The sequence below is a fragment of the Diadema antillarum genome, unplaced genomic scaffold (assembly GCF_040938485.1).
Source record: "Diadema antillarum isolate AM-2024a unplaced genomic scaffold, OU_Dant_1.0 seq00001875_RagTag, whole genome shotgun sequence".
Lineage (NCBI taxonomy): Eukaryota > Metazoa > Echinodermata > Echinoidea > Diadematoida > Diadematidae > Diadema > Diadema antillarum.
The window spans coordinates 49,251-76,191 of NW_027272543.1; the positions used below are offsets into that span (position 1 = coordinate 49,251).

Genomic DNA, 26,941 nt, shown 5'->3' on the forward strand with positions numbered 1-26,941 from the left:
ACTTCCAAGTGTTATAAGTTCACATCATTTGGTGTTTATTTAACACTATAAAAGTGTTGATTCAACGCTTCAGAGTGTGAAATAAACTCCAAGTGATGTCAGCTTATTAACACTTTGAAGTGTTAATATCTTGACATCATTTCACACTCTTCACACTTCAATCGCACAAAATGACACAGTAATGTAAGTACAGTAGGTGAAAGACAGTCACGTGCTACAAAGTTAATCAAAATATTTAATAACTGCCTGTCACAACAAAACACAGCAATTCTGTTACATGTAATGATAGCCTCATCTCTACAATATAAGTATTAAAATGAAATACCTTTGGCCCTTTTAGTTTGTTCTTTAATTATCTATGCAAATGAGATACATTATAGGAATTGTTGGCTCAATATCAAATTTAAATACTCACTCTGAATACCTTGGGCCTTCTTGGCACTATAAGTTGAATTTTCAAATGGAATTCATACTAGTATTAGATCTTCTTGGCTTCATAATTCAAATGTTCAAATTGAATTGCCTGCTCAGCTGTATAATTCAAATATTCAACATAGATAAGCCAAATTGGTTCTAAAATTTGAACATAGACTCTTTCTTTTGATCAATGCTATTGCAAGTAATGATACAAGCATGTGACATTCAGATCATTGAAATATTCAAATGACACACATTAGGCCTTCTTGGCCCAACATTTTCAACTAGAACTGGATGTGATTGATACCCCCACCTAAAACTGAGAAAGTTAGCTCAATCCACAATATTCTCGTATGCCTTTTATTGAAAAAAAAAAAGTGTTACCATAGCAACAGATTGTTCAACACTGACATCAGTGTGCTACTCATTTAAAGATTACACTGGTCACATGTGCGAAACCTCAAGTCAAATGCTAGAAAGCTGAGGGAGCTTACCCAATTCACAGTATTTTTTGTGTGATTTTCATTTAAAAAGATGGTTACCATGGCAACACCTTCCAACGTTGACAAAAGATGTGCTTTGCACATCGAAAATTACATTGGCTCTCTGTGCAATATTTCAAGTTAGACGCTCAAAAAACTGAGGGAGATAGCTAAATCAACTGGTAATGTGTAAGATTTTCATTTGAAAATGTCATTGCCATGATAACACTTTGTTTGACAATGATAAAAGATGACATTTGCACATTAACGTACTGCAGTGGTCACACTTTTGTGCCAAATTTCAAGTCAAATGCTTGAAATGTGAGAGAGTTATAAGTCATCACAATATTTTAGTATGCTTTGTATTGAAAAAATAATGTTAGTATGGCAACGCATTGTTCAACATTGACAGGAGATGTGTTTTGCACATCTAAAATTTATCTTGTCACAATGTATGTGTCATATCTCATGTTAAATGCTAAGAATTGAGAGAGTTAGCTAAATCCACTTGTAATTTATATGATTTTCATTACAAAATGCCATTACCATGGCAACACACTATTTGACAATGACGAAAGATGAAATTTGCACATATATAATTCAGTGGTCACATGTGCCAAATTTAAAGTCAAACGCTCAAAATCTGTGGGAGTTAGCTGAATCCACATATTTTGGGATGATTTGTCTAAAGATGCTGTTGCCATGGAAATGGATTTATGACCCTCACAAAAAAGTGTCTAGCACGATAAGATATTATAGTGACCATATGTATCAAATTCCAACTTAAATGCTAAAAAAAACTAAGAGAGCAGCATGATTTACACAATTTTGTATGATTTGTTTAAAAACTGCTGTTGCCATGGCAACAGATTTCTGGACACTCGAATTTCAACAGAATTGATTTAAAACTGAGTAGCTTGATCCATATTTTGTATTTGTAATCTTTATGAAAATTTGATGTTACCGTGGTAAGGCATTACTCCACACTGACAAAAAAAGGTGTCTAGCACATGTAAAAGTTACAAGCTCGTTGTTCTATGTCCCCTGGACTATCTAAAGGTAATCACCTCTTCATCAATACTGTCATCAACTAATAAAGCGTACTGCTTCATCAACTATAGACCGATTCAATTTCGATGACCTATTCACCGGCGGTATATAGGTCGCCATAGCTGGGGGCCAACCGAAGCTTCCAGCGAGCCAGTAGCTACCCAGTGAGTAGCACTGGCAGCTCAGCAGCCTAGCGTACCCATAGCGCTTAGTTAGCCGGGCGCGGCCGCTGCGCCAGCGACCGCCACGCTAATGTTGTGATTGTTTACTCACAGTGGAAAAGTCATTCAGCGGCATTTAATGCCTTTCTTTTGGACAAATTGAGTGATTCAGACATATTGATCTACAATGAAAGCTTCAAAGGAAGGATCAGGAAAACATATTGTGCAGTTGTTGGGTGCACAAATAACAGAAAACCGGAAATGAAAGCTGCACGTCAGTGTGTGAAATTCAGACACTACTGACGCATGATGAATATTATACACTTAGAGACAATTAGTGAAATACAACGGTATAAAAAATGCAGATTTTCGAAACAAACTTTTGCGTATGCCTACTAGATTCTCTATTTGATTAGGCTATCATTGCATATTCGTAAAATATGTTGTTCATTTTAGAAGACAAGTTCGGATCAAAGATTTTGATAATTCACTGATTTTTTTTTATGCTTGGTGCAATGCTTACCAAAGTTAGAATACACTTCCTGCTATACTATATCATTAAGACAAACATTTTACAGCCTACACTACAGCTAAATAAATGTTTCAAGATGTGTTAAATTCTTATATTGTTTTCACTTCTTCACTAATTGTTCAGCATTGAATTGACCATATTCAATTTTGGCCTGGAACTGTGGATTTGAATTAATTTTTGATAAAGTGATACTTATAAATATTAAACTGCCATGAATGGTGGCAAACATCTTCATAATCATACCAAGAAAGTTTTATATGAAAATCACTTTTGTAGATTATAATTGTAGGCATGGAATAGCGCGATGTTATGCAAGGTTACTTAGACCTAAACAGTAGAAGTTTTGGTTGTTGACATCAGGCGACGTAAATTAAGTTTATACGGCTTAGAAACGCCTAGATTTGCCTTCAGTTTGGTTTGCTTAGTTAGGCTTGCCTGAAGTTAGTGACAACTGAAAATCATATAGGATATAGGGTTCTAGAAGTCAATAGGTCTAGACAGGTCTAGATCTAGTCTGGACTCTTGCCTAGAATTCTAGACAAGATCTAAAAAACGTTAGACAGATTCTACCCCGCTGGCCCGAGTAAAGGTATAAGCCTATTAAGGTTTAAGTTAACTGATAAGTTGCTATTCATAGCGCCATATCTAGCTCAAGATTCTGATTCATTATTTGTATTTAATTACCGTAAAGTTCCGTGTATAAGACGCACTATTTTTTCGTCGGAAAACATTGAAAATCGGGGGTGCGTCGTATACACGGGTACAGTCGAATTACGAAAAAAAATCTGTCATGTAAATTTACACCCAATTTTATAAGGTCACCTTGGGGCCATGTATGCCCATCGACGTTTGGAAGGTAAGCAATCACTAAAACTTACGGATAAATGAGCGATCTTTCAATCTGGACACACACAAAAGCTGCAAATACGGGATAAACTTACATCGGCCTTGTGCAGTAACGATGTATCAATCTGGCCATAGACAACAGCTGTAACAGCACTGCTACCGATGTATCAGTCTACCAAGCTACATTGTACCAACAGCCAACCTAGTAGCTGAAATACGCGATGTACAGGTATCATTACTAAATTACCGATACCGTAAAACATATCAATGTACTAGTATCAATATGGCCATAGACAAAAGCTGTAAAATACGGAGTAGAATCGACACTATTGTCACCGTATGAAATATGAACGATGTGTGAAGCATGCATGCATATCCATGGCGTTCATTTGCATGCTCTTCACGAGGCCATCACAGGTAGGATAGCGTAGCTACACTGTGTAGCTAGCTAGCTAGCTAGCAAGCCTTGTGCAAAGGCAGCAGCTGCAGAGCTAGAGAGGCTCTTGCAATGGACTCGCGTCGTGCACACAGCGATCGGATCGGAGCGCGCTTGCCCGTTGCGCGCTGTGTGTGCAAGTCCATTGCTCTGAAATTATAGGGAGCTGCCTTTTGCAAAAGGCTAGCACTGTGCATACAAGCATGGTACAAGAGACACACTTGTTACTGGTAAGCCCTCCAGGCGAAACAACAGTGAGTGTAATTACCGTACGCACGTTACGTCTCGCCGTACGATCCCTCTGCTACACTTGTTGATGTTTTTCTTATTTTTCGTAATGAACCTTCCAGTCTGACATGCGTCAATATGCGAGACACCCTCTGCTATGTATGATAGCAAAGATCGTACTGTACACTCATGAGTACGATATGATACATGTACCACGATTGAAAGGCGAAACAATAGCAAGTGAGTACCGAGACAAGTCTCGCATTTTGCGTCTTCCATATTTTGCCGATGTCCGATGAATACCGTTAAAAGAAAGCATAAAAGGAAACGAAAAATAGAGCAAATACATGCTGCATTCTAGGGAAATTTTGAGCAGAAATAATATGTATGACACAAGCAATATTTGCATGGAAATTTTCGTTTTTTTTTTTTTAAATTTTAGGTCCAAAAGTAGGGGTGCGTCTTATACACGGGTGCGTCTTATACACGGAACTTTACGGTATATCAGTTAACTTCTCAACAGTCTAGGCTTACGAGCAAGACATCTGCCTGTGCCTAGCCATAGTTCTCCCCAGGTGTTTTCATTCTCTTACACAAATGTGAATATATGGAGCTTACACGCGAGTACCCAAGTCATCGCAAAAGAAATAGAGTCAACAAACATTCACGGATCGTACCTATATTTACCTTGAAATTCAAGTTTTGGCTACAGCTGTATGTCATCTACCCATTCGCTCATAGTTGATATAAGTTGTTTAATTTTTTTTTTTTTTTTTAGATTAGCTAGCGAAAAAAAAAGTAGACTCTAGTTGTCACAAAGCCAGACGCGTCGATCGCTGCCAGCGCCGGGTGGTAAAAGCACTGGCTGCTGCTGGCACCCTTGCCACGCACGCACGGTGCTTGGCCGACTCGGCCCCCAGTTATGGCGTCGCCTTAAGAGGGCGCACTTCCATGAAGAGTCACTCAAATCGGTCTACACTGTATATCATCAGTCTCTATCTCAGTTCCTCAATCACATTGTCGTAGAACTGGATTTGGAGTACCTTCACAATTTCATTGTCACAGTGATGATTCTTTAACTGTCTTCTAAAACCACTGAAGGAATCAAATTATGTCCGTGCACAGGCCCCCTGGCTGCATTTTATTGTTTGTCCATCACTCAGTCCATGTTTATAAGGCAAACAGTGAAAAAAAAAACAGTTTCAGTGGGAAACTGTCTCCTACAAAGCAGCTTCATTTTTGATTTGCAAGTTTAGATCTCAGTTCAGGAACTCGGGGTGATTCTGAATGTCCTAAGGATGAGGAGAGGTTTTGCATACGGTAGACCAAACAAATGCGCTTTTAACAATGTATCGAAGGCACTCTTAATGATATCACCAGGGCAGGGTAGTACCAAGTGATCAACAATGAAGTAATATTGGTCTATGTTATCCTTCTGACGTCCTCTGTCAAGCAAGTAGAGCTGCATCTGCTTCTGCTTTCCCTCTTCAAGTAGTGATCAAAGCTAGCATCAGGCTGAAAATGTGAGGAAACAATGAAATAGGAACAGACATAATATTGTATGAATCTGTTACAAATAAAAACTGGACAAATTTGACTGTGACCTTTAATCTGATTCCAAGATCGACTTGGTCATGCATAGGCTTACCACGTTTTATTCACATATGATTATTTAAACAGTTTTCAAGCTACCACACTCACGGAGGGATGGACTACTCAAAGCCATAACAATTCCGGCACCACTTCTTGGCGGAGGCTTATAAAGGGCTCTTATCCCACTTTACTTAATGATCACTATAATTTCACAATACAAACTCACTTATACCTAATTTTTCTTAAAGAAGCTTTGAAATTTAACACTTCTCACTAATTCGTGACTGATTAAAAAGCAACTTCAAAATTTCAGCCTGCATATGTGGCCCACAATCTTTAAAGTTCAAGGATCGACTTTCAAAAGCACTCACGAGTAAAGTTCTTGCCGTCATCAGGACATCACCCTGACAAAGGCAAGTGCGCAAAAATATTCACATCGTCCAAAAAGGTCATCTATGAAACATGTATTTAAAAAGCAAGTGACCCAAATATAGTATATAGTCTAACAAAAAACAGAAAAATTTCCCTAGACCTCTAATTTATTTTCTATTACAAATACAGATATAGAAAGTAGAAAATGCAAATTCAGTTAAACTCTTAAAAATCAATTTCACTTTCAGAATACCGAAGTACTGTGAGTTCTAATTGCCTGCACGAAATGACTCATAAAGGCTTGCTCAGATATGATGAGACAAACTCCAGCAACATTTTTAGTGCACAAGTCAATGGGATATGAGGTAGTAAAAAACAAACAAACACAGCAAAACAAAACAAAACAAAAACAGTGAGGCAAGAGGCACATATTTTGCCACACGGTGGCAAGAAGTTATGGTGCAATCAAGCTCTCTAAAAAAGTTAGTGCAAGATATGATATCATGAGTTTATCTGCACATTTTTTTACAAAATTTCTTTTTTGAGTATTGACATGTTAATGTGCGTTCATTAACCCTAACTAGGCCGGGCTATTTAGGTAGTTGATAGAGCGGGGGGGGAGGGGGGGGGCCTCCTAGGCCTCCCCCCCCCCCCAGATCTCAGCCGTTAACCGCACGATCGCGACGAAAATTGGCACACACATTGCCTATGATGTAATCTAAAATACCATGAAGTTGATTTTTTTTAAAATTATCATTTATGCTAAATTATGCTAATTTATGCATAATGATGCATAAAATCAGACTATTTGATATAAATTACAAAATAAAGCTCAAAACAGGCACATTTTTTGTGTAAATATTCTTTTTAGTATTCTTAGCAAATGTTGTTAAAAACAATTGTGATATCAGAAAAAAAACTTAAGTATTTTATTGTTTTTTTGAATTTCTTATGTATTTCCCTGTTTTTCGACTTTATGTTTTTCATTGTTTTTTAAAAATTTGTCCGCGACATCGCTCCGAACAAGAAAATATGTTATTCATTGATTTTAGTCAATAAACAGCCAAATAATCATGCTTTTATGAATTTGCCTGTAAGCACAGTTTGCATTGAAATTGTACACGAATTCACATTTTTGAGCAATTTTTGGTCTGACATGCATGTACATATTTATGTGCAACTTCGGAACCGCGTGCCCGGGCGTCGCAAATTTGGTGTCAAAAGATGCGGGAGACTCGAAAGAAAAAAGTCATGAAACGTCGCAGCGAAAGCTTTTTGCGATTGCGATATATCGCGCGGAACGTCGAGGGGGGGCCTCGGAGGTCCCCCCCCCCCCGGCCTAGTTAGGGTAATATCAAAGTGGCGTGGTTCATCTGCCTTTGAAAAATCAAAGTCACAAGATATTTCCTTGCATTTCTTTTTCATAATGAAGGGCTCCTGACCTTTGATTATGACCTCATAGTTGGGTGCCTAAGGGCTCAAAATGGGTTGTTTGGTTCAGATTCTTCCAAAAGCACCAAATTTTGATCTTAGGTCCCTTGTACCATACTCTTTCGATTTTTGATGGGCGCCAAGATTAAAAACCCTTGGGGCTGCCATATTGGTGGAATCCAATATGGCCGCCATCCGGGTTAAAGGTCAACTGCAGTTACAAATTGAAAAGGTTGATTAATGTTATGAATCCCATTTTGAAGATTTACAGGGTTAGAGAATGTGATTCTAAACATCATTTCTGCACTTCAAGGTCACTGTCACCTCTCAAGGTCACTTTCAAGGTCAAATAAGGGTCAAATCAGGCATTTTGTGCATTTTTCGAAATGGCGTCTGAGCATTCAACTGCAATTTACTGGTACCCCTATTTTGTCCCAATTGTCATCTCTTCCATACTCCTTCAGTGGTCAATTAGGGCTAAGAGCGGTTCCATCCTCCTACATATCAATAATGATTATGACAAATAAATGAAGAAATTATATTTAAGATATATATACACATATGTGACCCGCTACTACAAAATGATCCTAAAGTCTGGCGAGGTCAATTATTTGAAAATTGCATGGCATAATTTCCTAATCTTTCTGCTTTAAATTGATATATAACACATCTTATAAAAATAATCGGCTGCGGAGATATCGATGTTTAAAAGAGAGCATGTCGAGACGTCTGGGAAATCACTGTTTCAAGAAAAGCACTCTAAAAGCTTTCCTTGCGACGCAATCGCGATCAAGGGACACGCAAGTCAGTTTTCACCTCCGGACAATAGAAGGCAAGCCCTAGCAACTCCCGAAATGCTCATTCAAGCACAGCGTCGGCGGTCTCCTCACCGACCAATCAGTGACCAGGATGCCAGGAGAAGCGGCTTGGCATAGCGCACCCCGCCTGCACGCACCAGTCGACTGGGCAGTGTGTGAGCTTCACGCTTCGGTTAGCGGCAAGCAGCAAACTGACCAATGAGATCACTCTGGTCGTTGTTAGGGGCGGAGCCTATCTGTGGCGCTCAATCCAAATTTTGGAACCAGTTTCTGCCTCGTTGAAACGCCAAAAAACACGGCCCAGAAAAACGCTATTTTTTGGTCTTTCCTTTCACCATTTTGCTTCAAAATTTCGACAGATGATAGAAGATATGTCAGACTACAATAATATGTCAAAATCAGAAAATCGTAAGTTTTGACCAATTTTGATGCTCTGACTTCAAACTCGATTTTCACGGCTTCGACCGTGCGCGACTTTAGGACCCTTTTGTTGTAGCGGGTCACATATAATGTATATATATACATATATATATATATGCGTGTATATTTTGAAATTTTGAGCACAGAAAATGGGCTTCCATCGGTTTCGTTTTCTTTTCTCATTTTCTTTGCTCAAAGTTTTCACTATTTATCTATTGTTTCTGGTCAGTTTTCCCTTTCTTTGTTTCAATGTATATATATATATATGTATATATATATATGCTTAAAAATGGCCACCATCCTATTCCAAGGTGCCGAATCAGGGTGCAATGGAAAAGAGGGTAATAAACACGCCTAATCTTATTTTGTCTTCGTTTTTCCTTCTGACGAGATAGCTGGATAGCACGTATGCAACTAGCTGGTCAGTTGTATGTACTTGGGGTGGACCACTTTACCGGTTTATGCACCTTGAGTTTTCCGATAACGGAATGCCGATTCAGGATCTTTTGATGTGCCTGGGTTTGTGATTCTTTCACACAAGGGACTTCCACTTTTTATATCCAAGTGACGAGGTGCAAAGTGTTGTGCCTCTACTAGAGGGGACGGTATGACAACACACACCATTGCTCAGCTAGACTTGAGATAAGTGGGATTCGAACTTGCGCCGGAACACAAGTCTTTAGACCACAAGCCATACGCTACCGACTGAGCCACCTCGTCACCTTTCATGGTCAATTATATAACTTTCCATCTGGCAAGCGATATGATTCTCCTCCTGCTGAAATTGGTGTATGCCTGCTCTCCCTTGCTTCCGGGGAATCAAGCTCCGCAATCCAGGTCAGACCAGTATTCTAGGGGCAGTTAACAAATTTCGATCATTAAAGTCCTTTAATGGCAGTATCGTATATCAGAGTAGGTGAAGACAATTCAGCTGAAGGTTTTTTCTTATCTTTTTTTTATTCTCTTTTTATCAAACGAAACCATTTCTTTACTGAAAGTGCAAATAACTAGGGAAACTGAACGTCTATTGATGTTGTATGGGATACTGATCCTGAAGAAAATAATCTTTTTGCGCAGCAACACTGTGCAGTCCTCTGACAAGAGATGGTGATGGCACCACTCAAATATCAAATTATGATTGGAGGAGCGTAGTGGCTTCCTGAAAATTAAGATTGAAAAATAAATCATTTATCAGCGCACAGATATCCAAGAATAAATGGGACAGACAACTCATCCTGAGAACCTGATTCAAGAGGGAAATATCCAACAGGAATTGTGATCTCACAACCCTTCAGCTTTCCAACAACTTAGATGCGATCTACGCAAAGATATCCTCACAAAGGATGACATAATGTTTTTTGAAAGCATTTTCTGAAAACAGTATACAATCGCACGGATGAGCATAACATCACATTTTTGGTAGTGTGCTTTTTTTAATCTCTTTGATCTAAGGGAGTTAGGGTGGGTCGTGGTATTGAAAAGATAAAGGCCTTTTCAGCTCTTCTTTCTGTACAGCATACCTCTCTTCCAGAGCCCAACATCAGGCACCGACTGACAGGGTGCGACATTACTTCAGACTTGCTTTGATGTGGCATGCAAAATGCCTATTATAAGTAGTATGGGGTCAGCAAACCAGAGCTTACTGACACATTAACTACTTTAATATTAAATCGTGCTCATGTCCAGCAAGGACTGATGAGCAACAAGGTTTATGGGGCAGCCTGCGTCAACGAGGGTAGGCATCATCTCGTCATAATGTGGGAGCAGATCATCAGAAACCACCCTATCTGATGTGATCCCTGACTTCAGGGAGTGGAGTTGGAGGAAAGATGGCACAGGTACATGGCAGTTACTAGTACTATCAGCCACTCTCCGCAATGCTTCAGTGTCAAATTTTATTCTTCTGCACGACAGCTGTTTCAAGGCACGCATTGGGAGGTGGAAAACATGGAAATGAAAAAAAATTAATGAAATGAATGAAGGTGAAAATGCACAATGTAGGGCAGGTGTCAGACGAGCCATGGTCAGTAGTTTGATATTGCTGCAAACTTAAAGTGGGGGGGGGGGGGAGGGGATTGAGGGCCTATCTGATGGGAGGAGTCATTGTCGCAATGCCAGCATCTCAAAGAAATTATTTTCGCTGTCACAACTAACGCGATTTCCAGGGCGACGTCCAAGACGTCTTCAAACAAAGGGACAGCTTATTTGCTTGGAAGTCATGGGGATGTTGGCACGGCTTTTGCAGTCGCAGGGACTTATCAGAGACGTCTTTTGTCAGCGACTTCTCCCTTTCGTCGCCATTATGTTATTATGGTCTCCCCAAGATGCGGGGGGTCATCTCGAAGATGTTGCAGACAAATTTAGTCCCCACGACATGGCCACAGTGATGGAGACTTCGCAGAGACGTCTCGGAGACAAGCTGGAAGACGGAAATAGTCTCTGCAAAAATCGGAAATGTTCGATTCTCCTGCGAATCCTGGAGATTGAGCTCGTCTCCAGGAGACGTGCGTCGTAGAGATGTTGCGGAGAGTAGAGTTGCAACCTATAGTCTTCAGACCAACGAGATACCAACTTATAAAGTCTTGTGATATTATACCAATTTGCGTCCAAGCACTTTGGATAGAATCTTAATAGACCCTTGAAGGTGTCACGAAAGTTGTACTATAGCATATCTAATCTGCACCCTGTTAATGGCGTCACTGTGGCACCTGTGAAATATGCTTGTTCCCTACATGGCGGCACCAGGACCGTCATGTTCTCTGAACGGCATATTTAGCTGTGGAGGCACATAAATTTCCTATAAGGACTTTAGAATCGAACTTTCTTACACAAGTTCGAAAATAGTAAATTGATGCCAACCTGATGTACTAAAACCCTCTTGAACACGACAGATTTTTTTCTTTTTTTTCATCCAGATTAGGAGTGATCTTCATAATTATTATTCCATTGAATTTAAATCTGAATTATGAATATCTATTGTGATTGAGGATCCCTGAACTGCACCAGAGAAATAAAAACACTTCTCTTTTTAGTGGCAACGTCAAGGATGCTGGTAATATAGAGAGTAGCCCCCCCCCCCCCCCCCCTCCCCCTTATTGCTAAACGATTAATATATTAGGTAGCAATAGGATTCTATTTCTCATTATGTATGTTTTTATTGCATTCCTTGCAGATGAAGATGAAAATAATAATCCAATAATCAAATCTTGAAAAATCTTTTAAAGGGCATTACCCATAATTCTAACTAGCTCTTTTGTAATGTAAAAATAATTAATGGAATAATTGTGACATGAACTATGATATTCCATAGTTTTGGACAGAACCTCACTTAAAAGCTTGTGTAGCCATATTATAACAGGTCATAATTGAATGATGCAGAAAAGAATTACCATAAGTAAATATTAAAAATGAAATTGAAGGGTTAGCAAGTCTTCAAATTTGATTGTGAAATAAGGATCTGAGTAAGATCCCTTAAACCTAATTACTCTCAGAAAGGGGTTCTTATTATAATTCAGGAGTGTATACCTAGTGTTTGAAATCTTAACATGAAAGCAGATATATTGATGTTACTCATGAGAAAGCCCACCTCTCCCTCTCTCACAGCCCTCAACAACTGCAATTCCTCCTATATCGACTATATATAGGCAAGCCATTTTCTGAATTACCTATTGTGAATATAATGGTTTGACCCCAAATGACCTTTAGGGAGACCTTATAAGGAAAAGTTGACATCAGACCATAAAAACAACTTCACTTATTGTAACACTTTAAAGGGTTTTTTTTGTTATGGACTGGCCTCTAAACGTAGGTGGCATCCATATTGGATTTTGCAAATATGCCACCCCGGAGGGCGCCCTTCACAAGAAATACGCCATTTTTCAGCCGTCGACAACTGCAATTCTATTACTAAGGCTGGCATTCCTGGAATATTGACCATGGCCAAGCCATTTTTTCAATAAACTGTTATGAATACAATTGCTTGACCCCTAAATGACCTCAAGGTGACCTTATAAGGATAAATTGACTTCAGACCATAAAATAACTTCAGATTCGAACTTCTTGACCCAGAAAACCTCTTATCCTGACTTTTTAAATGATTGTAACCCTTTTATGTTTTCAAATGCAAGTGACCTTTAAACCTATATGGCGGCCATATTGGATTCGCATATTGGATTTTGCCAATATGGCCGCCCCAGAGAGCGCCCTTCTTGGCGCCCATCAAAAATCGAAGTATTATGGTTTGGGCTACATGTGTGCCAAATTTTGGTGCTTTTGGAAAAATTTGAACCAAAAATCCCTTGCGCCCTCCACTATCATGATCCTCATCAACTCCAGGGGAAAGTTTGATAAAATGTATTGTCAGATGCAAAGATTTCAGCTACTTATGATAGTTGTCAGCGATGACAAGTTTTGTGGAACGCCCACTGGACTTACATAGCCTTACCAAGTTTCATTCACAGATGATTGTTTTCAGCTTGTGGCATACACAAGAAACAATAGTGGACCGGGGGCCCAGAGCATTTATTCAGCTGAAAAGGGTCACACTTTTTGATGGTCTCATCATATAAGGATGTGGCCAAGGGTCAATAAAATGAATTGCTGGCAAGTCACATCCTGTACTGTAAGCCTAGGGGCCACAAAAAGGGACCCCGAAAAATTGACTTATTCAGCCGAAGGGGGTCACGGACAAAAGTTGGTGGATATTGTTCCTTTGGGTGTACTTATCATGAAAACAGCAATGCCAGCTATTTTATCCTGTACGGGGCCCCAGACAGTAGCCCCAAAGGGCCCCACAAATATGGTGTTATTCAGCTGAAAAGGGTCACGGCTAGTTTCTTTTGCAATGGAAGTAGTTCCCATCAGAGATATCCAAAACACCAATGCCAGCTGTTTTATCGTGTACGGGGCCCCAGACAGTAGCCCCAAAGAGACCCACCCCCCATAGGCCCTACGTACAAACAAACACAAACATTGATTTTATTCAGTTGAAAAGAGTCACGGCTAATTTCTTTTGCAATGGAAGGAGTACCAATCAGAGATATCCAAAACACCAAAGTCAGCTATTTTATCATGCACGGGGCCCCAGACAGTAGCCCCAAAGTGCCCCACCCCCATAAGTCCTACGTACAAACACACACACACACACACATTGACTTTATTCAGCTGATAAGAGTAATGGCTAATTTCATTTGCAATGGAAGTAGTACCCATCAGATATATAAAAAACACCAAAGCTAGCTATTTTATCCTGTACGGGGCCCCAGACAGTAGCCCCAAAGTGCCCCCCCTCCCCCTACACACATACTCACACAATAGTTTCATTCAGCTGAAAAGGGTCACGGCTACTTTCTTTAGTAGTACCCATCAGAGAAATCCAAAATACCAAAGCCAGTTATTTTATCCTGCACGGGGCCCCAGACAGTAGCCCCAAATTGTCCCCTTACCCCTTCCCCCCCCCCCCCAAACCACACACACACACACTGATTTTATTCAGCTGAAAAGGGACACGGCTACTTTCTTTTGCAATCGGAAGTAGTACTCATCAGAGATATCCAAAGCACTAAAGCCAGTTATTTTATCCTGTACGGGGCCCCAGACAGTAGCCCCAAAGTGCCCCCTACACACACACACACACACACACACACACACACACACATATTGGTTTCATCCAGCCAAAAAGGGTCACGGCTAATTTCTTTTGCAATGGAAGTAGTACCCATCGGATATCCAAAATACCATAGTCAGATAGTTTATCCTGCATGGCCGGGGCCCCAGAAGCTCCAAAGTGTTTTGCTTTATTCTCTTTATTGTTTGCATCTCTTCTTCTTCTTAGATATGCGCTCCTTCGTCTTCATTTTCGCGACAACGACGACGTCCTCCTCATCATCATCAGTTTTGCTGTTCTGGCAAATATTTTCCAGCGTATCGGCTACGTTCGATTTTAGAGCGGCGGGAGCGGAAGAAATGCGTAATTGAGTCTGGGAAAGCATAGGAACAGCGTAGCTAAAGCGGCCAACAGCGTTATCGAAGCAGGAATGAAGCATCGTAGGAACAGGCCTTGATTTTATATGAGAGTAGAGAACTTAGTGAGAGAGTGTCGTTAAAGCGGGAAGGTCGTGCTTTGATCAAGAAAGCGGCGCAGCAGCGGGCAGGACCATGTCGTCGGTGTCTAGTTTAGACTACTTCCCGTTCTTGTGCCGCTGTTACTACGGTCAGAAAAACCTGGAATTATTACGCTCATGCCGCGGTATTTACACTGTCACTGCTCTCTCCCCGTTTGAGCTACGATTCAAAATAGGTCAATCTTGATGGGGAAATGGGAAAGAAATTTTGAACCAGTTCAAAATTTCTTCGCGATCTGTAAAATTGCCAGATCCAACCCCATCACCCAAACGCTGTTGCTACGATGCTCCCGGTCCCTGTACACTTTTGCCGCTCTCTCCCGATCTGACAGATTGAATAGATTGGGATGCAGATCTTGATAGTGGAATTACATGTGGGGACGCTTTAGGAACACTCCGTGGGGCCCCGTACAGCTATATAACTGGTTTCGGTGTTTTTGATACGTCGTTGAGTACTACTTCCATTGCAAAAGAAATTATAGCTGCTGTGATTCTTTTCACTTAGAATAAAATAATACGGGAGCACTTTCCAGCTACTGGCTGGGGGCCCCTTAAAGAATAAAAATAACTGGATGAGTTTGTGTTTTACGTATCTCAGCTGTTAATTCCATTGCCAAGGAAAATAGGCATACATGACTCCTTTCACCTAAAAACACTTAATTCATATGGGGTGGGAATACCTTGGGGCTATACCTGTCAAGGGCCCTGCATCCGGGCCAATTTCGCACCTCTTTTAATCAAATTCTTTAATGTTGAATTTAGCAAAAGTTTCGCCTAGATGACATGGTAGTTCAATGTCATAATCTCTTTATTCAAATTAATTTTGAAACATTCACATTACCTCTAACCTTATTCTAAATAACACTTTTTCAACTGAAATCCATATATAAGACAACAGGCCTCGAAATAGGATTTTGGAGGGGCAAGGCCATTTAGAAAAGGGCACTTTTTCCAAGAGGCCAGGGCACTTAAGTCAGTCAGAGGGGCACCAAGGCCACATTGGAAAGGGCATGTTTGGTGTTTATGAAAAAAGAAAGAAGAAAAACAAACCGAGAAAAACAAACAAACACACACACACACACACACACACACACACAAAGTGCAACACACAACAAAAACCTCTTCCCTACAGCTGTAACACATTCCCGATCTCCGCGTTTCTATCAGGTGAAACAAAATTTTTCAAAACAGGAATAACTACCAGTAGGTATTGATTGAAACTCGACACCCTTTCAGGCCAGCCAGGCCAGGCTGCCATGAAACTTCAAAGCACATTCCGACAGCTGGCTGGCAAAACCACAAGGCAAAGGAATTTGCGCGCGTGTAGATTGCTATGATCAGTCTGTGACAGACAGTTCATGACCTCCAAGAATGCGCCAGTACGCGCGGTTTCTTATGTTGATTGGTCTCTCTCTCTCCACCCCTCCCCATTCCCCAGTCTGGCACACCTTGGCATCGTGGGATTTTTCTTTTTTCTTGGTGAACTTGGAGTTCACTCTTTACTACTCTATCTGAATACTAGTATGCGCTGCCTAGCTAGTACATACTCGCGGCCGCTGCGCTGCGGAGGCAGTCGGGACGGTAAAAGCCAATCGGGCGTACATGTACGTACACGTCGTCTCGTATCTCGGAAAGATACTTTGAGTTTGAATCAGATATATCGGGACGAGAGTGAACTGAAGGTATGATATTTGAGATCAGGAAAGTTGTTCAAGCTTATTAAAGAGACTTTGAGAAAGGGCATATCATACGTCATAGATAATAACTTTCATTCTAAAAGGGCACCACGGCCCCAAGAAAAAGGGCACATTTTTTTGGGCCGTAACTTTGATCAAAAAACAAAAGGCATTGCGGCCAACGAGAGGGGCACCGACGGCCATGGCCGTCGGTGGCCGTCGGTTAATTCGAGGCCTGAGACAAGCACCCATTCCACTATCCATTAATTCATAAATTCATAATGATAATAGTCACGTAATCACATGCTGCGCTCGTTCATTCAAATTGATTTCTGGCCATCTAATTTAACATGTTCTGCAGTCAGTTAAACAGATATGTTCATGCTTGACTTCTTTCCTTATTTTCTTTCATCGTAGTTATTGTTTTGTAAGCATCATAACATTTCATGTTTTTGTATTCGTTTAAGAGACTTTGACAACAGTTTTTTTTTTTCCTGCTTTTTGAATCCGAAGAAGTAAGGAGCCACAAATTATCTGGCCGTTACGAGCGCTTTATTACGAGCGGTCGGCCAGTTCCAGGAAGTCGAGGTTATGATCCTGAAATGTTTTTTTTTTTAATTTCGTGAGTTTACGAACTCACAGAACTCACAGTGAGTCAGTAAGAGAGCCCGCTCAATGTGCGCGTAGTCATATTGCTTCTTCACACGTTTTGCACGAGGGACTAAGTTCCCTCATCGCAGTCTAAATCAAGTTTTATTCGTCCTTTTTACTGTGCATCGTCGCAATATCTTATCATATTGTGGATTGTTATCATCTATAGCTCAGTTAGAGCTGACTTTGCTTCAGAAGAGGATTTTTATTCACGAGATATCGCGGGATGGAAATTCCGCTTTCCGCTCCCCCACAGCATACAGCTAAGCCTGTCGTGGGTGGCACCACTAGTACGAGCGCCCTGCATACAGCTAAGTCTGTCGTGGCGATGGTGACTACAGCCGTGCATCATGAACCTAAGTGTTCGCCGGCTATTAAGGCTCTACCAAAGAAAGAAGGGAATGGGAAAACCCTTAAGAAACCCACCAAACCAGGCCTAAGTAAGAAGGCAGCCCCCCCTAAAGAGAAGACGGACGCGGAGGTGCTTTCCCGCCTTTCTAAACTCGAATCCATGTTTGAAAAGGTCATGGAAATACTGCCGTCTCAGCCTACTCGTATCCAACAACAGTAACTACATGCCGGCCATGTTGGCACGGCTTGTACCGTAGAAAACCACGGTGGTGTGCCGTTTGGGGACATGGATGTGTGTGCTACAGATGATAGTACGCAAGCACGCAGTACGCTGCACGACCACGGCGGCAGCAGCTACAGTGGGGATGAATGCGATTTCCCTAGAACGAGCGCCCTGCATACAGCTAAGTCTGTCGTGGCGATGGTGACTACAGCCGTGCATCATGAACCTAAGTGTTCGCCGGCTATTAAGGCTCTACCAAAGAAAGAAGGGAATGGGAAAACCCTTAAGAAACCCACCAAACCAGGCCTAAGTAAGAAGGCAGCCCCCCCTAAAGAGAAGACGGACGCGGAGGTGCTTTCCCGCCTTTCTAAACTCGAATCCATGTTTGAAAAGGTCATGGAAATACTGCCGTCTCAGCCTACTCGTATCCAACAACAGTAACTACATGCCGGCCATGTTGGCACGGCTTGTACCGTAGAAAACCACGGTGGTGTGCCGTTTGGGGACATGGATGTGTGTGCTACAGACGATAGTACGCAAGCACGCGGTACGCTGCACGACCACGGCGGCAGCAGCTACAGTGGGGATGAATGCGATTTCCCTAGTACGAGCGCCCTGCATACAGCTAAGTCTGTCGTGGCGATGGTGACTACAGCCGTGCATCATGAACCTAAGTGTTCGCCGGCTATTAAGGCTCTACCAAAGAAAGAAGGGAATGGGAAAACCCTTAAGAAACCCACCAAACCAGGCCTAAGTAAGAAGGCAGCCCCCCCTAAAGAGAAGACGGACGCGGAGGTGCTTTCCCGCCTTTCTAAACTCGAATCCATGTTTGAAAAGGTCATGGAAATACTGCCGTCTCAGCCTACTCGTATCCAACAACAGTAACTACATGCCGGCCATGTTGGCACGGCTTGTACCGCAGAAAACCACGGTGGTGTGCCGTTTGGGGACATGGATGTGTGTGCTACAGACGATACTACGCAAGCACGCGGTACGCTGCACGACCACGGCGGCAGCAGCTACAGTGGGGATGAATGCGATTTCCCTGCGGCAGCAGCGGGTTACGCACCCGCAGAGCTCACGGGGCGGCCAGTACAAGTACCATCCTTTGCTGCAAAATTTGCGGTCTCCGCCTGTGTTTGCGACCCTATCAATGACGAATTGGCAAATTCTACAAATTATCTCATCTCCCATTGTCTGGAGGAAAAATCTATGGAAGAGTCAGCGGCAAACTACCCAGCACCGAGCAATTGCCCCAACTTACTAGTCCCTAAAGTAAATCCAGTGATTTGGGATAATGTGACACAGACTACGCGCAGCAGAGACGTTAAGCTGCAGAGAGTACAGAAATCTCTTAGCCGCGGGCTGTGTGCGTTCCTACAAACTCTTCCTACTGACTTGAACAAGGCGCAACAGGACGCACTCGCTTTACTCTGTAATGCCAATTACGACATGAATTGCCTGAGAAAGGAGCTGATCAAGCCCGATATGAACGCTGCTTACGCACATTTGTGCAAGCCTACTACGCCCGTGACCGCGTTTCTATTCGGTGATGACCTGGGACAACGTGTAAAAGATCTCAAGGAGGAGAATAGGGCTGCCTTTAGTGTGGTTTAAGGGCAGGCTAAGAGATCTACTCATCAGCCGTATCACCCATACAAGCGCACGGCCAGCGGTGGATTCAGCCGGAAGCAATATCGAAACGCAGGCTGGCTCGCAGCTGGCGATACATCCAGGCCTTTTTTAGGCCAGCAGCAGCGGGGATACAGACATTCAGCCCCGCACACGCAGACTCGCCCACCTCCAGCTCATGCGCACAACCGGAGGCAGAGCTACTCGACAGCAACCCCAGCCAAGCCAAACACTGTGTCACGGAGAAAGTAACTGCACTACCCAAGGAGGTAAGTTGTAGGCCTAGCTCTTGTTGTGGAAATACACAATCTACTCACACTGTACAGTCAGTTTTTGACATTGAACATGTAGATGTTCCATTAGACCTGCCCGACGGGGGTCGATTGAGACATTTTAGCAAACCGTGGAATCATATTACCACTGATCCTTTCATACGTGATGCAATTAGCGGTTACAAACTTGAATTTCAAGAGGCGTATAGCCCACCTCATAGAGGTAAACCGCCTTACCACTACAGAGTGGGTAATGCCGAGGAGAACAAGATTGACATTGAAATTTGAAAACTGCCCGAGAAAGGCGTAATCGAAGAATGCCAGCATGTGGCTGGAGAATTTGTGTCCAATATTTTTACACGCCCAAAGAAAAATGGGGACATACACCTAATTTTAGATTTATCGGACCTCAATGACAGTCTGAATGTACAGCATTTCAAAATGGATAACATCCATACGGCTACAACCCTAATTTCCCCTGGTTGTTACTTTGCCTCAATCGACCTTCGAGATGCCTACTACTCTGTCCCTATTCGCCCCTCACATCGCAAGTATTTGAGATTTGTCTGGCACGAGAAATGTTGGCAATTTAAGGTACTCCCCAATGGCCTTAGTACAGCGCCTAGGCTCTTCACAAAGCTTATGAAGCCGGTGTTCGCAAAGCTGCGACAGGCAGGCCACCTGGTTGTGGGGTATTTAGATGACACTCTCATAATTGGTGAAACTGAATCACAAGCACTAGAAGCGGTGCAAGCAACCACAAAACTACTCTCTGACCTTGGTTTTGTCATTCATTCAGAGAAATCTATCCTAGAGCCTCAGCAACGGCTCCAATTCTTGGGGTTTATCTTGGATTCGGAAAGCATGACTATAACGCTCCCGCATGAGAAATGTCAAAATATCAGGGCAGTATGTGCGGAATTACTAGGGAAACAAAACCCTACTATCAGGCAGGTGGCGCAGGTCATTGGGAAACTGATTGCTACTTTCCCTGCTATTCAATATGGCCCCCTCTTCTATCGTAACCTAGAAAGAGACAAAATTCTTGCACTAAAATCAAGCAAAGGGCATTTTGATAGACCTATGAATTTGTCTGAAGCTTCTAAACAGGAGTTAATGTGGTGGTTCAATAACATTCACTGCCAGTTGGCACCAATTAGTCGAGATCGGCCAGCTTTAGAGCTACGTACTGACGCCAGTGGGCAAGGATGGGGTGCCACTGATTTAAGCAGTGAAACTGGCGGTAGATGGGATGATCAGGAGATAGTGCATGCTCAAAACAATGAAATCAACTATCTTGAAATCTTAGCTGCAGGGCTTGGTTTGAAGTCATTTTGGGGCCACCTGCATGATACGCATGTGCTAATTAGAACTGACAACACACAGCTGTAGTCTACCTGAACAATATGGGAGGCATTAAATCTCGAGCCTGCGACAGGGCAGCACGAGACATTTGGGTTTGGTGTAAGGAAAGGTATATCTGGATCACAGCAGCCTATTTACCTGGTCGTGACAATACAGAAGCAGACAGGAGATCTCGTCATTTTAATGACAGAACAGAATGGATGCTGAATAAGAAAGTTTTTACTGATATCACTAAGAAATGTCGTACTCCCCAAATTGATCTTTTCACGTCCAGACTCAATAAGCAACTGCCTGCGTACGTTACGTGGCTGCCTGACCCAGATGCGGTTTCTGTGGATGCATTCACTCTGAATTGGGGTGATCTGTATTTCTACGCATTCCCTCCTTTCTGCCTCATCCCCAAATGTCTCCAAAAAATAAAAAACGACAAGGCACATGGTCTCTTGATTGTCCCAAACTGGCCTACGCAAGCGTGGTTTCCTGGCATGAGGAGAATGCTTAAAGATGAACCACTCTTAATTCCTAGACACAGGAATTTGATGACGCAACCAGTATCTTGGGAACCGCACCCTTTACATGCTTGTCTTGATCTGTTATGTTGCAGGTTTTGAAGCTGCCGTTCAAGAACTCTGGCATGAGCAGCTGAACGGTGGACATCTTGGCAGCATCTTGGAGGGCATCAACCCAAAGATGGTATTGTACATATATAAGGAAATGGAGAAAGTTTTGTACACTTAAGAAGGAAAGTCACCTTCATGCCAAGATTAATTTTGTTTTGGAGTTTTTTATGCACATGTTTTATGAAGAGAACTTGAGCTATTCAGCCATTAACTAAGCACGGAGTGTGCTTGCGACCTTTCTAGTGTTAGAGGATGAACGATTTACTGTCAGCACTCATCCGCTTCTCTCTCGTTTTATGAGAGGTGTGTTCCAGCTCAGGCCCCCAAGGCGGTATTCGGAAATTTGGGACGTGAATATTGTTTTTAGATATTTGAGAAGTCTAGCTCCCGCTAACTCGCTTAGTTTGAAGCAATTAACGATGAAGCTGTGCATGTTACTGGCCTTGATATCCACCCAGAGGGTACAGACTTTGCATTGCCTGAATCTAGACAGCATGATTCTCAAACAATCTATGGTGTCATTCAAAGTTAATGAACATCTTAAGCAGTCTAGACCTGGGAATTTTGGATTGGACGTACTTTTGAAAGCGTACCCCCCAGACAGACGTTTGTGTGTAGTTACATACATTAAGGCCTACCTTCGGAGAACCAAAGAGATCCGAGGAGAGGAAAGTCATCTCTTCATTAGTTTTCGCAAGCCTTTCAAGAGAGTAACGGCACAGACAATTTCTCGATGGATCAAAGAAATCATGACTGGCGCTGGCATTGACACCACAATGTTCAGTGCACATTCAACCCGAGCAGCATCTAGCTCAGCAGCAAACAGAGCGGATGCACCTATTCCTCTCATCCTCGCAAAAGCAGGCTGGTCAAAAGAACAAACATTTCGTAAATTCTACAACAAGCCTCTACAAGACGATGGACAGTGTCTGTCACAGCTGATTGTGAGGAAATAATGGCCTCAGACCCAGGTAATTTGAGCTTACATTTTGCTTGCCATTGTGCATGCCTGAGTTTGTTCAGTTGGAACAAATGTGACTTCTGTGCTACAAAATCTCACTGTGAGTTCTTGCGTAAACTCATGAAATAAAATAGAAAGATTAAACGAGAACTTACCAGTTTGAAGTTTGATCTTTATTTTATGAGGGAGTTGGAGAAAGAATTCACAGTCCCTCCTCTTCCTTCCCATGGCATGAATACTATTCCAAAATGTATAGATCAACTTCAAGTAAGTTCTCAATCTTTCCACTCTGACAGAAGTCACATCTTGTTGCTACGAAGTATGACTGCGCACGCGTTGAGCGGGCTCTCTCACTGACTCACTGTGAATTCTTTCTCCAACTCCCTCATAAAATAAAGATCAAACTTCAAACTGGTAAGTTCTCTTTTAATCTTTCTATTTTTAATGATTCTTTCTATGTCTTCTAGAGATATACATCTGTATCTATTGTGCTGTCATGACTATAAAAAATGAAGTTAATCTGCATTACTGCTACACGTACATGTATAAGCCTATAATGACATGTATTATGAAAGAGAAGGAGCGTTACAGAACAACCAAATCCAGTTATACCAGGTAAGAAATATGATACTTTTACTGCTTTATAACAGTAATTTATAGATGAAACGAAAACACACATAGAAAGACACGTTAAAATGATCTGAAACAAAGAAATAGCATGATTTGAATTTGAATGAACACGTTTGGAATTTGACTGTCTTTCGCGAAATTTAATGACTGAAATACCCTTTTCGGCAAGTCAAGGTGAATTTGAATGAACGTAGGGTACCAGACAATTTGAATACCCATTTTACGAATTCGAACCTTCTATCAAATGAACCAACAAAAGTGCGAAATTGGCTGGGAAAACCTAACTGGCTTTGATGTTTTGGGTATCTATGATGTAAACTAAGGCCTACTTCGTATGTAAAAGAAAAACAACAATGACTCTTTTCAGCTAAATGATGTCATAATAATTATGTGGCGGAGGGGCACTTTATGTCTACTAATTACTGGGCCCAGTACAGGATGAAAATAATGACTGGTTTTCGTAATATGGTCATCTCGGTTGTGCACTATACAGAAGTATGCTTCCTTTGCAAATTTCTCGGGTGTTTTGCTACTGTAACCTATAGGACTCTGTATACAGGATAAGATGACTTGCTTTAGTGTTTGTGATATCTCTGTTCAGTAGGCCCTGATATTTACGTTAGAAAAGAATTTTAAGACCATTTTCAGCTGATTCACAGTACATGTATAATGGATGGGACACTGTGGAGCTACTGTCTTGGGCTCTGTACAGGATAAAATAACTGGCCTTGGTGTGTTGAATATCTCTGATAGGTACTTCTTCCAGTGCAAAAGAAATTACCCGTGTTTGGGGCTATACTGTCTGGGGCCCCGTACAGGATAAAATAACTGGCTTTGGTATTTTGGATATCTCTGATAGGTACTACTTCCATTGCAAAAGAAATTAGCCGTGACCCTTTTCAGCTGAATAAAATTAATGTGTGTGTGTGTGTGTGTGTATGTGTGTGTACGTGGAGAGGGGGGGGGGGCACTTTGGGACTACTGTCTGGGCCCCGTATACAGGATAGAATAACTGGCTTTGGTGCTTTGGATATCTCTGATGGGTACTATATACTTCCATTGCAAAAGAAATTAGCCGTGACCCTTTTTGGCTGAATGAAACTAATGTGTGTGTGTGTGTGTGTGTATAGGGGTGCACTTTGGGGCTACTGTGTGGGGGCCCCGTACAGGATAAAATAACTGGCTTTAGTGTTTTGGATATCTCTGATGAGTATGCCTACTACTTCCGATTGCAAAAGAAACTAGCCATGACCCTTTTCAGCTGAATAAAATCAATGTGTGTGTGGGGGGGGGGGGAGCAATTTGGGGCTACTGACTGGGGCCCCGTGCAGGATAAAATAGCTGGCTTTGGTATTTTGGATATCTCTGATGGGTACTACTTCCATTGCAAAAGAAATTAGCCGTGAGCTTTTCAGCTGAATGAAACTAATGTGTGCGTGTGGGGGGGGGGGGGGAGGGGGCTACTGTCTGGGGCCCCGTACAGGATAAAATAGCTGGCTTTGGTGTTTTTGATATCTCTGATGAGTACTACTTAAATTGCAAAAGAAATTAGCCGTGACCCTTTTCAGCTGAATAAAATCAATGTGTGTGTGTGTGGGGGGGGGGGCACTTTGGGACTACTGTCTGGGCCCCGTATACAGGATAGAATAACTGGCTTTGGTGCTTTGGATATCTCTGATGGGTACTATATACTTCCATTGCAAAAGAAATTAGCCGTGACCCTTTTTGGCTGAATGAAACTAATGTGTGTGTGTGTGTGTGTGTGTGTGTGTGTAGGGGTGCACTTTGGGGCTACTGTGTGGGGGCCCCGTACAGGATAAAATAACTGGCTTTAGTGTTTTGGATATCTCTGATGAGTATGCCTACTACTTCCGATTGCAAAAGAAACTAGCCATGACCCTTTTCAGCTGAATAAAATCAATGTGTGTGTGTGTGGGGGGGGGGGGGGAGGGAGCAATTGGGGGCTACTGACTGGGGGGGCCCCGTGCAGGATAAAATAGCTTGCTTTGGTATTTTGGATATCTCTGATGGGTACTACTTCCATTGCAAAAGAAATTAGCCGTGACCCTTTTCAGCTGAATAAAATCAATGTGTGTGTGTGGGGGGGGGGAGGGAGCAATTGGGGGCTACTGACTGGGGCCCCGTGCAGGATAAAATAGCTTGCTTTGGTATTTTGGATATCTCTGATGGGTACTACTTCCATTGCAAAAGAAATTAGCCGTGACCTTTTCAGCTGAATGAAACTAATGTGAGTGTGGGGGGGGGGGGGGGAGGGGGCTACTGTCTGGGGCCCCCGTACAGGATAAAATAGCTGGCTTTGGTGTTTTTGATATCTCTGATGAGTACTACTTAAATTGCAAAAGAAATTAGCCGTGACCCTTCTCAGCTGAATAAAATCAATGTGTGTGTGGGGGGGGGGGGCATTTTGGGCTACTGTCTGGGGCCCCATGTAGGATAAAATAACTGACTTTGGTATTTTGGATATCTCTGATGGGTACTACTTCCATTGCAAAAGAAATTAGCCGTGACCTTTTCAGCTGAATGAAACTAATGTGTGTATGTGAGGGGGGGGGGGGGGCTACTGTCTGGGGCCCCGTACAGGATAAAATAACTGACTTTGGTGTTTTTGATATCTCTGATGAGTACTACTTAAATTGCAAAAGAAATTAGCCGTGACCCTTTTCAGCTGAATAAAATCAATATGTGTGTGGGGGCGGGGGGCATTTTGGGCTACTGTCTGGGGCCCCGTACAGGATAAAATAACTGGCTTTGGTATTTTGGATATCTCTGATAGGTACTACTTCCATTGCAAAAGAAATTAGCCGTGACCCTTTTCAGCTGAATGAAACTAATGTGTGTGTGTGTGTGTTTGTGTGTGTGTGTGTATGTGTGTGTACGTGGAGAGGGGGGGCACTTTGGGACTACTGTCTGGGCCCCGTATACAGGATAGAATAACTGGCTTTCGGTGCTTTGGATATCTCTGATGGGTACTATATACTTCCATTGCAAAAGAAATTAGCCGTGACCCTTTTTGGCTGAATGAAACTAATGTGTGTGTGTGTGTGTTGTGTGTGTGGGGGTGCACTTTGGGGCTACTGTGTGGGGGCCCATACAGGATAAAATAACTGGCTTTAGTGTTTTGGATATCTCTGATGAGTATGCCTACTACTTCCGATTGCAAAAGAAACTAGCCATGACCCCTTTTCAGCTGAATAAAATCAATGTGTGTGTGTGTGGGGGGGGGGGGGGGAGGGAGCAATTTGGGGCTACTGACTGGGGCCCCGTGCAGGATAGAATAGCTGGCTTTGGTATTTTGGATATCTCTGATGGGTACTACTTCCATTGCAAAAGAAATTAGCCGTGACCTTTTCAGCTGAATGAAACTAATGTGTGTGTGTGGGGGGGGGGGGGAGGGGCTACTATGGGGCTACTGGTCCTGGGTACAGGATAAACTAGAGCTGGCTTTGGTGTTTTTGATATCTCTGATGAGTACTACTTAAATTACAAAAGAAATTAGCCGTGACCCTTTTCAGCTGAATAAAATCAATGTGTGTGTGGGGGGGGGGGGGCATTTTGGGCTACTGTCTGGGGGCCCCGTGTAGGATAAAATAACTGACTTTGGTATTTTGGATATCTCTGATGGGTACTACTT

At 42.3% G+C, this 26,941-nt stretch overlaps 1 protein-coding gene across 1 annotated transcript in view; it reads left to right on the forward strand.

Moving 5' to 3' along the window:
• The window catches only part of LOC139712916 (uncharacterized), a 183,747-nt gene that overhangs the window by 29,572 nt on the left and 127,234 nt on the right, over window positions 1-26,941 (forward strand). The window lies entirely within an intron of this gene.